The sequence below is a fragment of the Tenrec ecaudatus genome, chromosome 12 (assembly GCF_050624435.1).
Source record: "Tenrec ecaudatus isolate mTenEca1 chromosome 12, mTenEca1.hap1, whole genome shotgun sequence".
Classification (NCBI taxonomy): domain Eukaryota; kingdom Metazoa; phylum Chordata; class Mammalia; order Afrosoricida; family Tenrecidae; genus Tenrec; species Tenrec ecaudatus.
The window spans coordinates 9,224,195-9,237,259 of NC_134541.1; the positions used below are offsets into that span (position 1 = coordinate 9,224,195).

The following is a 13,065-nucleotide window of genomic DNA, read 5'->3' on the forward strand; positions in this document are numbered from 1 at the left end:
CAGTTCTGCTGGCCTAAGGGGATACTCCCTGCTTCCTTCTTGAAACACTCTGCCCCCTGCCCTTGGTTCCAGGCCCTCTCAGCTCCTGGGCCACCTCTTATGCTGAATCGGGTCCCTACACCTGCCCGGGTTTCAATCCTTGGGTTTCTTCTCTTGCTGCACTTCCTGCCTTGCAGATTTCCTCCAGTCCCAAAGGGTTAAGTATAGTCAGCTGGGGAGGAGTCCCGAAGTTGTCTCTCTAACCTCGCCTGACCCCCTGTGGTCCAGCTGTCTGCTCTGCCTGTCTGTTTGGATTTCTGCCTGTCCAGCTGGATGCAACCTCAGCCTCACTGTCCAGAATGGAGTGCTGGGTGCATGGCAAGGCCAGCGGCACTGTGCCCACCTGTTGACCCACAGGCTTGCTCAGATCATCTGGGAAACCCACAGGGGCAGCGCTAATCTGTCCTCTCGGGTGGCTGTGAGTCAAAATCAACTCCATGACTTTGAGTTTGGTTTGGGTTTTGAATCCACCTTTGGAAGGCCAGAATTGCAGGCAGTGTGTTGTGCTGTTGCCCCACACAGCCACACGGCAGTGCCATTTCAACTGCTCAGAACTATCCATCCTGAAGACAGTTGAAAGGAAACTCCATCTCCAATTGCGCAAGTTTGGGGTGAACCCAGGTCCTCGGGAACACGCTGCTCTGACTCCGTGGGAAAAGCCCTCATCTGCGAATGGGAGCCGGAGTGCAGCAGCTCCTCTGCTTCGGTCAAGATGCACAGCAACGGAAACCCTGGAAGGAGGCACTGCCCGGTCCCTTGGCTGACACAGAATCGACCTGACGGAGGGCAGGGGGGTTGTGCTGTCTGCGACTGCTGTTTCCAGAACTGAAGAGAGGGGAAGTCCTTGTGTGACTGATTTGCGTTTCCACGTGTGTTTGCTTACATGTGAGAGTGACCGTAATGGAGCTGGTATTAGGAGTCCCGGTGGTGGAGCTGATTATACACTGGGTGTCTCATCCCAAGATCAGCAGTTCAAAACCACCAGCCATCCTGCAAGAGAAACATGAGGCTTTCTGCTCTCGATGAGTTACAGTCTCAACATCAATCATGGTCGGACAACACGAAGAGCATAATCAATGACGTTGGATTATACACACAGAAGTTGTGGAATTGGAGAATGTTTTGTTGTGTATATTTTTACCACATCAAAAAATAACAACTGCACTAAGGACAATGAGTACAAGGAAGAAGAAACTGTCCTAAAATGTATCGTGGTCATGATTCCACGATGCTTCTTGATATGATTGAACTATTGAATTGTATGATACGTGCATGAAGTGCCAGTAAGATTGTTTCCCAAAAGAGAGAGAGAGAGAGAGAGAATCCCACATGGGTACTTCTACCCAGTCCCATAAGATAGGATCACTCTGAGTCAGAATCAACTGGAAGCAGTGAGTTTGGCTTGTGGTTGGAATGGTGGTGGTGATTCAGTTGGAGGACGAAGGTGTGTCTGACTCTTGGTATTTTCATGGTAAGTCATAATATTCCCGATAGCCTCATCTGCAGGCGAGAGCTGGACAGTGAATAAAGCAGACGAACAAACACATCTGTCTTGTGAAGTTAAGTCAGAATGCTCCTTAGAGGTGAGGATGCTGACACTCCATCTCACATATGTGGGACATGTTCTCAGGCAAGGCCAGTCCCTGAGAAAGGACGTCATGCTTAGAAAGTACAGGGTCTGTGAAAAAGAGGAGCACCTTTCATGAGATTCGCTGGTGCAGGGCGCATAACGAGGGACTCAAACATAACAACAATCATGAGCAGCACGGGGCAAGGCTGGCAATGTTTCATTCTGTTGTCCGCGGGATCGCTGTGAGTCAGAAGTGACTTGAGAGATCCTAACGTCACCAACCATGGTGGTGGCAGCAGTGGTGAAAGTGGTGGTGGTGGTGGTAGGGATGGTTGTCATTATGGTGCTGGCGGAATAGCTATAGAGGCCAACTTAAACTGAGCCCCAGCACAAGTTCAGCACAATCCTTGCAGTATCTCACTGAACTCTCACGGCAGCGGTCTGGGAGGTTAGTTACGATCTTTGCACCCATTTTATACACGAGCAGAATGAGGCTTGGAGACGCTTACTTGCTCAAGGCCCCAGCCGTGGTGAGTGGCAAAGCTAAGGTTCATGTTCCGGTGGTCTAAGTCCACACTCCTAACCACTGTACTAGTCTGCCCCCTAAATGTAAAAGATCATGCTTATCGACAAGGCCCTCCGCTATGACAGACACTGTCATGTTTCATAGTTGAGCAATAAGAAACATTCGAGATGAGATGTTTACAGTCGTCGAGATTACCTGGGAGTATGAAGCGCCTGAGTGGCCAACAGGTGAGTTCAGGTTCTTACGGTGTGGTAGAATCACTCAAGACTGATGGTCCTTTATTAACACTTCTGGGTTTCTAGGGCCAGGTGGTAAGCATTGGCATGGACTGCGTTGATTTTTATAACAACACAAGATTGCTTTTTATACTTAACTGATAAGGAAGCAAAGGTTGAGAGAGGTTCAGTTGCTTCCACGAGGCCATACAGTGAATTAGTGGCAGAACCAGAATCAAGACCCTCTGAAGCCTATTGCACCAGGTCAGCTCAAAACCCTGAACTTTCATCCGAAGAAGGAAGAAACTACGTGCCCACCTACTGAGAATCCTGGCCCAGCCAAGTTTGCACAAAACCTATCACACCCACCGTGAGGAATAGATTTTACCTGCTGACCCCCCACACACACAGGCACCCGAACAAAGGATTCACAGAATGATAGACCGCAGGCCTGCATGCCTACGATTCTCTGAGCTGTTTCCTTCTGTTTTATCGTTTTGCCGAGTGCTTGTTTTCCATGGTTTTCCATTCCGAGAGCAGTTACAATCTGTAGTTTGGGCAGCCCTGTTCTACCATAATGCCCCCTTTTCGTTTATCGAGACTGGGAGATGATCTTATCTCTTCTGCCACCATGCACCCTCTATCCCTGGCATCATGCCTGGCACACATTGGCATCCAATGTTTGTGAGGTGGAGCTGCCTGGCACGAAGGTGGTAGATGTCACCATATGGTGACTTGTCAGAGATTGGTAGGAGGATGCATTGCTGCTGTGCCATGGGCAGCTCTGGCAAACACAGCTCTCAGCAGAGAGGGATTTTGGGATACGAGGCTGATAGGTTTGCTGTCACTCAAACCTGCAAAGCGTCATGCACTTGTACCCTTCATTTGACCCCTTTCAGCCCATCTCTAACAGTTTGCTGAGGTGTTAGTTGTGGTTGAGATACGCAGTGGGTCTTGTTTGGCAGTGAGGTTGCCAGGTGGATTTTGAGCTGGCTCTCCCATGAGTGTGATCTAGTCACTCCCCCCACTTTCAAGGGAACATTTTCTGAGTGTTAGGTTGGGGGCCAAGCATGGATGAATTGCCATCTGTGTTCATCTGGATTGACTGCAGGAACAAATTCATAGACACTCATCTGTGTGTAAGAGAGAGCTTTATATAAAAGAGCAATTGTATATTAAGAAAACATCCCAGCCCAGTCTAGATCAAGTCCCTAAGTCTGATATTAGCCCATATGTCCAATACCAGTCTGTAAATTCCTCTTCAGATTCACACAACACATGCAATGACACTGAATGCAGGAAGATCACAGGCCAGTGGGTGGAAATTGTGGATCCATTTGGAGTGGGAGCATCTCAGTGCTGGTGTGGGTCTCCACATGGCTCTGCCAGCTCATGGCTCGGGCCAAATCAGCTCACCATATACATTCAAGTATAAGCTGACCCAAATATCAGCAGAGGCACCTAGTTTTACCACAAAAACTGCATTAAAAATGTGCTGAAAAGTTTGGCTTACACATGAGTATATACAGTAGCTCCATCTGGTGGTTTGTCATCAGGAATGTGTAACAGAGAGAGTGTCCCACGTCCAAGGAGGAAGACGGAAGACCCCAGAATCCTCAGGAGAAGGCTATGCCTACACAGAGGCCTCATTGGCTACGGCCTGATTGACAGGCTCGACTCCACCCCTTGACTCAAGTTGACAGGAGATTGTGTAACTGCCACACCATATGTGTGTAATGTATCTGATTCTCAAGTGCACCCTGATTGCTGGCAAAGAAGACTGGGGTGCTAGCAAAGACTATTGAAAGTACCATGGGCTGCCTAAAGGACGAACAGATCTGTCTTGGAAGAAGCATGGCCAGCGTGCTCCTTAGGGGCTAGGATGGCGAGACTTCATCTTACTGTGCTTTGGGCATGTTCTCAGGAGAGCCCAGTCCCAGGAGAAGGACATCACGTTTGGTGAATAGAGGGTCAGGGTGAAAGAGGAAGATCCTCAATGAGATGACTCGACCCAGTGGTTGCCGCGATGCACTGAAGCACAGGAACAATGGTGAGGGTGGTGGTGCAGGACTGAGCAGTGTTTCCTTCTGTTGGGTGTAGAGTCAGTATGGATCAGAACCAACTCGGCGGCACCTAAAAATAGCCTGTGAACTGGAGTAGTGTTATTCTATTGCTGTCCCCTGTGGTGCCCAGCTGGCATGCAACTAGACAGAGGCAGTGCTGGGATTTGGCACCAGTCCCTCCATGCTAAGGAGCCTTAATGGTGCAGTGGGTCAGCCCTCCGCTGTAAACCAGAAGGTTAACTGTTCCAATCCACCAGCTGCTCTGAGGGAGACAGACAGCAGTCTTCTGCTTCTTCAAGATGTACAGCCTCAAACGCCCTGCAGGGACAGTTCTACTCTGTCTGGTAGGACCAACATGAGTTCTATCAACATAATGGCAAGGGGGTTTACTCTTTAAGGAAGAAGACTCCTGGTGGTAAAGTGGTTAAGTGCTAGTCCATCAACCAAAAGATCAGCGGTTCAAACCCACCAGCCACTTCACAGGAAGCGACCTGGTGATCTGTTTCCATGAAGACCTAACATCTTGGAAACTCTCAGGGGCAATTCTACTCTGACCTATAGAGTTGCTGTGAGTCAGAATTAACTTGACCTCAATGGGTGGGGCTTTTTGTCTACATGGTTATGTCCTACAGCTGTGAGTCCAGAAAGAGAAAAGACCTTAGATATTTTCAAATCTCTGAAGCCATCGCTTCAAGACCGGTGCACTGTTTAACATCAGTGCAAGGAGAGAGGCCTAGAAACTGGCCCCACCATCCAATAGACAGCAGCCCTGGTGGCATAGTGGGTTATGACGTGGCCTGCTCATTCCTAGGTCAGCAGTTCAGAGCCACTAGCCACTCCATAGGAGCAAGATGAGGATTTATACCCTGTAAAAACAGTTACAGTCTTAGAAACCCACCGGGCCAGTTCTACCTTTTCCTGTAGACTCAATGGCAATCATGTCGACAGGATTTCAGGATGTGCTAATGCTGTGCATGGCGGAGGGCTGCATTGGGTTGCTAACCTAAAGGCTGATGGTTTGAACCTGCTGGCCGCTCTTTGGGAGAAAGCTAAAACAGTCTGCTTTTGTGAAGATGCACGACCTTGGAAACCCGGTGGGGCAGTTCTGCTCTGTCCTAGAGGGTGGCGATGAAGTGCACTCAACTCAGTGGGAGTGAGGATATGCTGTCTTGACTAGTCATAGCAAACACCAGCCTACTAGAGGTCCTAAAGTAGGACAGTCAGCATAGCTCCTTAACTTAGCTCAGCCAAGTTCCTCGACCTTCATTTCCGTAGAGACATCAGCCACCCAATCAGTGAGACATGCCCTCCAAGGAGCAGTGCGTAGGGGTGATGCGAACACTTCCCCCTATAGAATGTATGGAGCCACAGGTGTGTTCAGTGGACCTTTATCATGTTTAAAATAACGTGTGAGTTCACGAAGATTATCTGTACAGAGGCAGATCAAGTGGACAATACCTCTAAACCGTGAGGGTGAAAGATAATTGAGTACTTCTTACTGTTCTGAAGCACAGGGAGTGGAGCCATGTCCTCTGCTTCCATGGGGGGTGTGAGCTGTGAGTGCCCCTTAAAATAGGGCGTTCCCTCTAATTCGCCGCAGTCCCACCACGCCTGACTGTCCCCAGCAGCGATGGCACTCCGCCCAACCTTCTAGTCAACACTTGCATTGTGTTTTTTTCTCGTGATGGAGTTGAGACTAAAGTCAACGGTCCCCATTTGACTCCCATCTCTCTGCTGAGCATGATTCGAAGCTATGGAGACAGCCATCTAAAATGGAAACCAAAACAAAAAACAACAACAACCCCAAAACAAACCCACTGCTGTTGAGTCAATACCTACCCATGGAGACTCCGTGTGTTACAGGGCAGAACAGGACTCTGTAAGTTTCCTAGTTAAACACAAAAAACTAAACTCACCGCCATTGAGGCAATGCTGATGCACAGTGACCCTATAGGACAGAGTGGAAATGCTACCACCACCCCCCAGTTTCTGAGACTGTTACTCTTTAGAGGAGCGGAAAGCCTCATCGTTCTCCTGAGGAGCGGTTTCAAACTGCTCACCTTGCAGTTAGCAGCTCAATGCGTAGACTGTAAATCCCATCGGAAAGTCAGCCCACCAGCAAGAATAACTATTGAATAATAAATAGGAGAGCTGGGTGCGTGGGTGTATTCATTCAGCAAACACCCGCGTGCTCTCTGGGTGCTGGGCGTGCTGTTAGGTTCTGGAGGGGGAGGAATCCAGTGGTGAACCGAACCAAGCTCGGTTCCTCCCGGGAGTGGGCTACAGAAAGGCCTGTGGAGGAAATACACAGGGTTTTGAGATGGACGATGGAGAGGAGAGGAGGCTGGCAGTATAATTGGATGGCAGATTGGGTCAGGAAAGGGTTCGGTTTCACATGAGAACTTAGGACACAGGATCGCCGTAAGCTCAGACGGTTCTTAGAAAATCTACAGGCTAACTCAGGCCACATTCAGCGCTGTCTTCTCACTGTCTGGGAGTGTTGGTTAAACAGAGGATAAACAGCCTAGGCCTTTGGCCATCAGCTCTTGAATTTCCAGACAGGATTGGCGTACGCGTGGCTATGATTCCGCGATTGGGTGTGGAGGTTGTGCTTGTTGGAAAGAACCCTGTGAGGGGATTGTTACTCGAATGCCATGTGTGCCAGTGTGACAAACCCGGGGACCCACTCCTCACCCGCAGCATATGTGTTTCTGTCTTAAATGCCCCATAAACAGAGTTTGTTCAGCAGCGCGCCATCTCAGCGGTCCTCAGGAATGCTTCCAAAGCAGTGTCTGCTGCCAGAAGACAACACAGGAGGCTGTGGCCTCCCTGCCTTCCTTCCCTCCTGGAAATCAAGGCAGTGAACTCAACCTCCCCTCAAGCAGAGGGCAAAATCTCACTGCCAGCAAGTCAACTTCAACTCATAGTGATCCTGCATCAGGTCTCCAAGGCTGTAAATCATTACAGGAACAGACAGCCTCAGCTTTCTTTCTTGGGAAGGTGGGCGGATTTGAACCGAAAAGCTTGTGGTTAACCATCCAGGGCTTACCCACTAGCTGACCCACAGGGGTTCCACGGCTGTGATCTTTATGAGAGCAGACTGCCCAGTCTTTGTCCTATGGGTGACTGGTGGGGTCCGAACCAACGACCTTTCAGTTAACAACCCTGCATTTAACCACTGCACCACCAGGCCTCCTCAAATAGCATACAGAGCTAAAACCAGTGAGCCTGTCTGCCTCCTTTGAAAAGAAAGGGCATGGAATGGGTAGGTTGATACATTCTGCAATCTGGTTTTCCAGCTTAATCCCCCACCCCCCACTTAGAAACTATTCCAAAGAGTGACAAAGATGCGGATGTCATGTTTGGAATACGCGTAGGTTCTTCCCTCCCCCTCTGAAGAGTCTAATTATTTCTCGGCTAACTCGCCGATTACCGTGAACTTTTCCTCAATCTTGCCATTGTGTTGTTGTTTGGTGCCAAGTCTTCTCCAAGTCGTGGCGACCCTCAGGACAACAAGAAGCACTGCCCAGCCCAGTGCCATCCTCACGGCTGTTATGCTTGAGCCCATGGTTGCAGCCGCTGTGTCCACCCATCTCACCAAAGGTCCACATCTTTTTCTCTCTCGCTGCCCCTCGATTTCACCCAGCATGGCAGCCTTCTCCAGGAACTGATCTCTCCTCATTACCTGTCCCGACGACATGAGACAGAGTCTCGCTACCCTGGCTTCGAGGGCATATTCTGGCTGTATTTCTTCCAAGAGAGATCGCTTTGTGCTTTCAGCAATCCATGATACATTCATGCTTCTTTGCCAGCCCGATTCCAATGCATCGATTCTTCTTCAGTCTTCCTTATTCGGTGTCCAGCTTTCACATGCATAGGAGAGATTGAAAATACCATGGCTTGGGCCGGGTGCACCTGTGTTGACCTCTGCAGTGATCTCTTCTCGGCAGCGGGAGGAGAACTTGGGGTTGGGGGTGGGCAGCTATGAAGCCTTTCATCATCACAGGCCTTTTCTTCAGGGGGGTTAGCTTGATGGTTACAAGTGTGCTTTCTGTGCCTTGTCCTGGCCTGGCCATGGCTCAGTGGTGCCTGGGTATGAATTGGCATATATCGGGAAGGAGCAATTGAGAAAAACAGAAGTAATCATGTGGCTACATTGATTTATATTTATATAGCGCCTCCTTAGGTGGCCTTGAGCTTTATATTAGTGCCAGAGTTTAAAAGCAGAAAACTCCCATCTGATGCGGAGATTGCTGGGGCAACAGGTTACATGCTCTCTCTCTCTCTCTCTCTCTCTCTCTCTCTGAGACTCCATTTTTCTTCTGACATCTGGCAATGGCCACAGGTGAGTGCTTAAAGAACAAAAAACGGAAGACTTAATGATGGACTGCAGGCCCCTGTTACCTGATCACCGGCACCTTGGGCTGCCATGACACCCAAGCAGGCCTTTCTCTTTCATCCCACACAGCACGAGGCTCTGATTGCCAACACGTGGCTCTGATTGCAATGGCTTTCTGCCCACTTGAGCGTTTCCCAGGCAGATTCCCATGAATCAAGCTGTGCTTTCGGACTCGGCCTCTGGAAGGCTCAAAATGAAAGCCACGGTGGCCAGTGAAGGGGACGTCTAGCTGAGGTCAACAGTCATCCCCAACTGTTCCAGGCGGCCGTTCGTCCCTGGTCTTACTGCCTCATGGCATCTTCCTGTGGACATTGCGGAGCCTGCAGACCTTCCCCCAGGGTCCTGAAGGAGGTGGAAATCCTCCTGGCAATTCACAGTTGCAGGAAGGTGCCAGACCCCACCCACCGTTTGCATTTTATTACAGAAAATCAGATCGAGAGAAGGCAAACAACCAGCGCTTGCCCATGTGCTGTTTGAAACCCACGGAAAGGAAGAAAGGAAGAAGAAAAAGAAAGCAGACCCAGCGAATCCCGTGAACACCTGTTTGCTCAAGAGAATCCACTAGGGATTTGCTGGAGAATGTGCCTGCTTCTGCCCTGGAGAGCTGATGAGAAAAAGCACAATCATGTTTGCAGTTCGGGACAAAGGTCATTCAGGACAGAGGTCATTCAGGACAGAGGTCATTCTACAAGTTGCATTTCAGCAGGGAGCTGCCCGCCGCTGGCTCTCGCGCCAGCTGCGTTTACCTCGGCCTGCTGGGTTTTTTGGTTTTTTTTTTTTTCATTTTACTGAGTTGGTCACCTGAATTGTGTTTTCAATTTCCATTTTAAAAGGAGATCAATTCACTTGGCTCCAGATGACCTATGTCCCACCCACGTCCCCTTCAGTGTCTCCTCCTGGAGTCCCTCTGCACGTAGCTATACAGCCAATCATCAATGCTTATTTGCCTTTCTTGTTCAAAAGAGAAAAATGCCGTCCACAATGCACCCCGTCACAGAGCATCAGCCAGAATGCTCCGTAGAAGTGAGGATAGTGAGACTTCGTTTCACAGGCATCAGAGAGAAACACAGCCAGGGGATCCCAGGGCTGCTATGAGCCGGAGGCAGTGCCCTGGCAGGCAGTTCGTGTGAGAGTTTGCATCGCTCAGTTAAGGAGCCCTGTTGAGTAAGAAAACTCAGACTGTCTGTTCCTAGACAAGGTCGCTGTGAGTCAGGTCCGCATGATGGCAGTGGGTTTAACTCAGTACAGGAACCAGGCAGCAGTGGTTAAGGGCTCAGCTGCTAACCAAGAGGCCAGTGGTTCAAACCCACCAGCCACACTGTGGGGGAGAGACGGGGCCACTTGCTTCCATCAAAAGGTACCACCTCAGCGCATCACAAGAGGGTGCGGGGCAAGCTGCTCACTCTTCACCATCCATTCCACACATGGTCCCGGAGCATCTCCTTCTGTAAAGTGTGCAGTGAGTGAACTCTCTGCCTCTGAGTTCACGGGGACCTCTAGCGGCTCTATAGCCATAGGAGACCCTCTCCTTGGGGTTTCAGAGACTGAATCTTGACACGAGCAGACAGCCTCATCTTCCTTCCTCAGAGCAGCAGGTGGGGCTGACCCACCAACCTTACAGTTAGCAGCCCAACGATGAACCCACCCCACCACCAAGGCTCCTTAAAGATCTATCAATGTGGGATCAAACGGACAACAGAAACTCAAAGGATTAGAAAGGAATCTTAGGGGACACAAAGTTTATGTTCCCGAGGAGGGGTGACTTGCAGAAGAAGTGGGGGGCTGGGGGCGCTGTCGCACAACCCGAAAAAACTTATCAGTGTCCCTGAAATGTTCATATAGGAACTGTTGAAATTGGTGCATGGACTGCTGTGTGTCTTTTCAACAACAAGAAATTCTTTTTTAGATGTTTTCTGACACTTCGCATACACTATTGCATGAATACCAAGAGTACTTGATGAATTTCTCACCCCAGGATGACATCTGGTTGTCATTTTAGGAGGATCAACTTGGCCACACTTGTGTAGCCAACTGCACTACTTGGGTAGTATCCGCAATGAAAACTCGACACCAAAATATGAAATCCAGGGGCTCAGAATTAAGCTCAGAAGAAACCCATTTATCGTTGTTCATTAAAATCTGCATCATTCTCGGCCCTTGGTCCCCCAGCCCCCAACCATGTCCTCACTCAGGGAGCCCGGGTGACATTGGGCTCTCTGTAGCTCAAAGCCACCAGTTGCTCTACGAGGGGAAGATGAGGTTTTTCCAGTCCTGTAAAGAGTTTCAGTCTCAGAAACCCACAGGGCCAATCTACCCTATCCTGCAAAGTGGCCGTGAGTCAGAATCGACTCGATGACAGTGAGTCTGGTCTCCTTTTAATTACCATCACCGGATAGTGTGGGTTTGCTTTGGGTTCTCTTCCCCCAAGAAGCCCTGAGGTTGCAATGGTTAAGCGCTCAGCTGCCAACTGAAAGGTCAGTGGGTTGGACCTACCAGCCGTGGGGAAAGACAAGGCAGTCTGCTTCCGTAAAGGTTCACGCCTTGGGACCCCTGCCAGACTCTTCTGCCCTCTCCTGGGCCGCTGCAAATCAGAATCAATCCACGGCGATTGAGTTTTTGTTATCGTATCTTCACTCAGCCAGGCAGCACCAGCACCACAACAAACATCGTACACGGGGTGTTGGCAGTCACAGACATTGGTGTTGGAATCGTGTGCTGGTGAGTTGACGTGGCCTCAAACTGAGCCAATAGGACAGAGAAGACCCGCCCCACGGTTTCCCCGGCTGCTATCTTTATGGGCTGTTGCTCTGAGGAGGCAGCAACTCCGACCCTGTCCATGGAAACAGATCACCAGGACTTTCCTCCTGCAGAGCCTGCGATGGTTTTACACAGCCGACCTCTCGATTAGCAGCCATGAGCTCCATAGCTTCACCATGGAGCCTAGAAGGCTCCTTTATCAACAGTATAGGCCTTCCCGGTCATCTAACTGAACAATGGTGTATGCAAGACCAGCCACATGCCCAGAACTTTTATAAGCCAACTGCAGACAATCCCAGTCTGCTTGTGCTACTCAATGCACACGCTTCTCTCCCGTCAGCCTTCTTGGGATTTCTCAGACATAACACAAGGTAATCACAATAGTAGAGCAGTCTGACTTCCCCACCATGTGCTCGTGGGGAATACTCATGCACGCTTCAGCTAGTAAGTGTCTCCTCCTTTCAGAAAGGCATCTCTCACCACCCACCTAAAGCCCTGTTCCCTTATTAAATAGTTGTATCCGCATGTATTTTGCATATACTTCATAGACTCACAATTTAATCATTCAACCGTATTAAGAAGATGTGTACAGGCATCACCACCATCAATTTTAGACTATTTTCTTCTTGTGCTCATTGTTGTTAGCGCTCCATTTCCTCCATCCTCCCCTGCCATGCCTCGAGACAATGATCAATGCAGTTACTGTCTGTATACATCTGCCTATGCTGGACTTCACACACAGAAAATCACACAAATCCCAAACACGAAGCAAACCAACCAGCCACAATGACTAAAAGCTCAATCAAAAAGAAATGATTAAAAACTGAAGTCAAAGTGAGATCTAATGATAAGCTATCGCATTGGAACCTACGCCATCTGCCATAATTGACTTTACAATGCTCTCTATTTTGGTAGCAAATCTATTCACAGTCACACCCCTTGACTATGGTCAGGTGGTAAAGCATCTTTGTTGACTTGCTTCATATCTCCCTGGCTTCCCCTTGTAAGACCCTGGAGATTCTGTTCTGGAGTTTGGACTTGAACTGAAGGGCTGTGGAGAGCCAAAGAAGGGTACAAAGAGCTGTGAGGTTGGGATCAGCTACATGCAGGATGGATGGAAGGGCAACGAGGGTGCAAACTGACCAGGCAGGAGTTTGTTGTGGTCTTGAGCAATGATCGTGACCTAGCCTGGCGTCATGTGAGTGGAGGTGGAGAAAGGAGAACAGACTCAGAAGACGCTTAGAAGGAATAGTCCCAGGACCATGTTCTTCATGCCAATAAGCTCCCAGATTCCGGAAGTATAAGTATTCTCTTCAAGCACCGGCACTTTCTTTTTAAGTTGCTGTAACTCTCCTCTTTGGGGACGGTGAGGAAAAAAATAGAGGTGTCTCTGGGGCTAATGTACAAACCATTAGACAAGAAGAGCCCAAGGTTGGAAAACATTGGTGTCTTCCACAACCCCATTGCTGGAATTAGGAGAAGGTGGTTTGGGTGCA

General features: G+C 49.4%; 1 protein-coding gene across 1 annotated transcript in view; it reads left to right on the plus strand.

Annotated features, from left to right (window-relative positions):
* BCAS1 (brain enriched myelin associated protein 1) overlaps window positions 1-13,065 on the plus strand; it is an 80,566-nt gene that overhangs the window by 20,073 nt on the left and 47,428 nt on the right. The window lies entirely within an intron of this gene.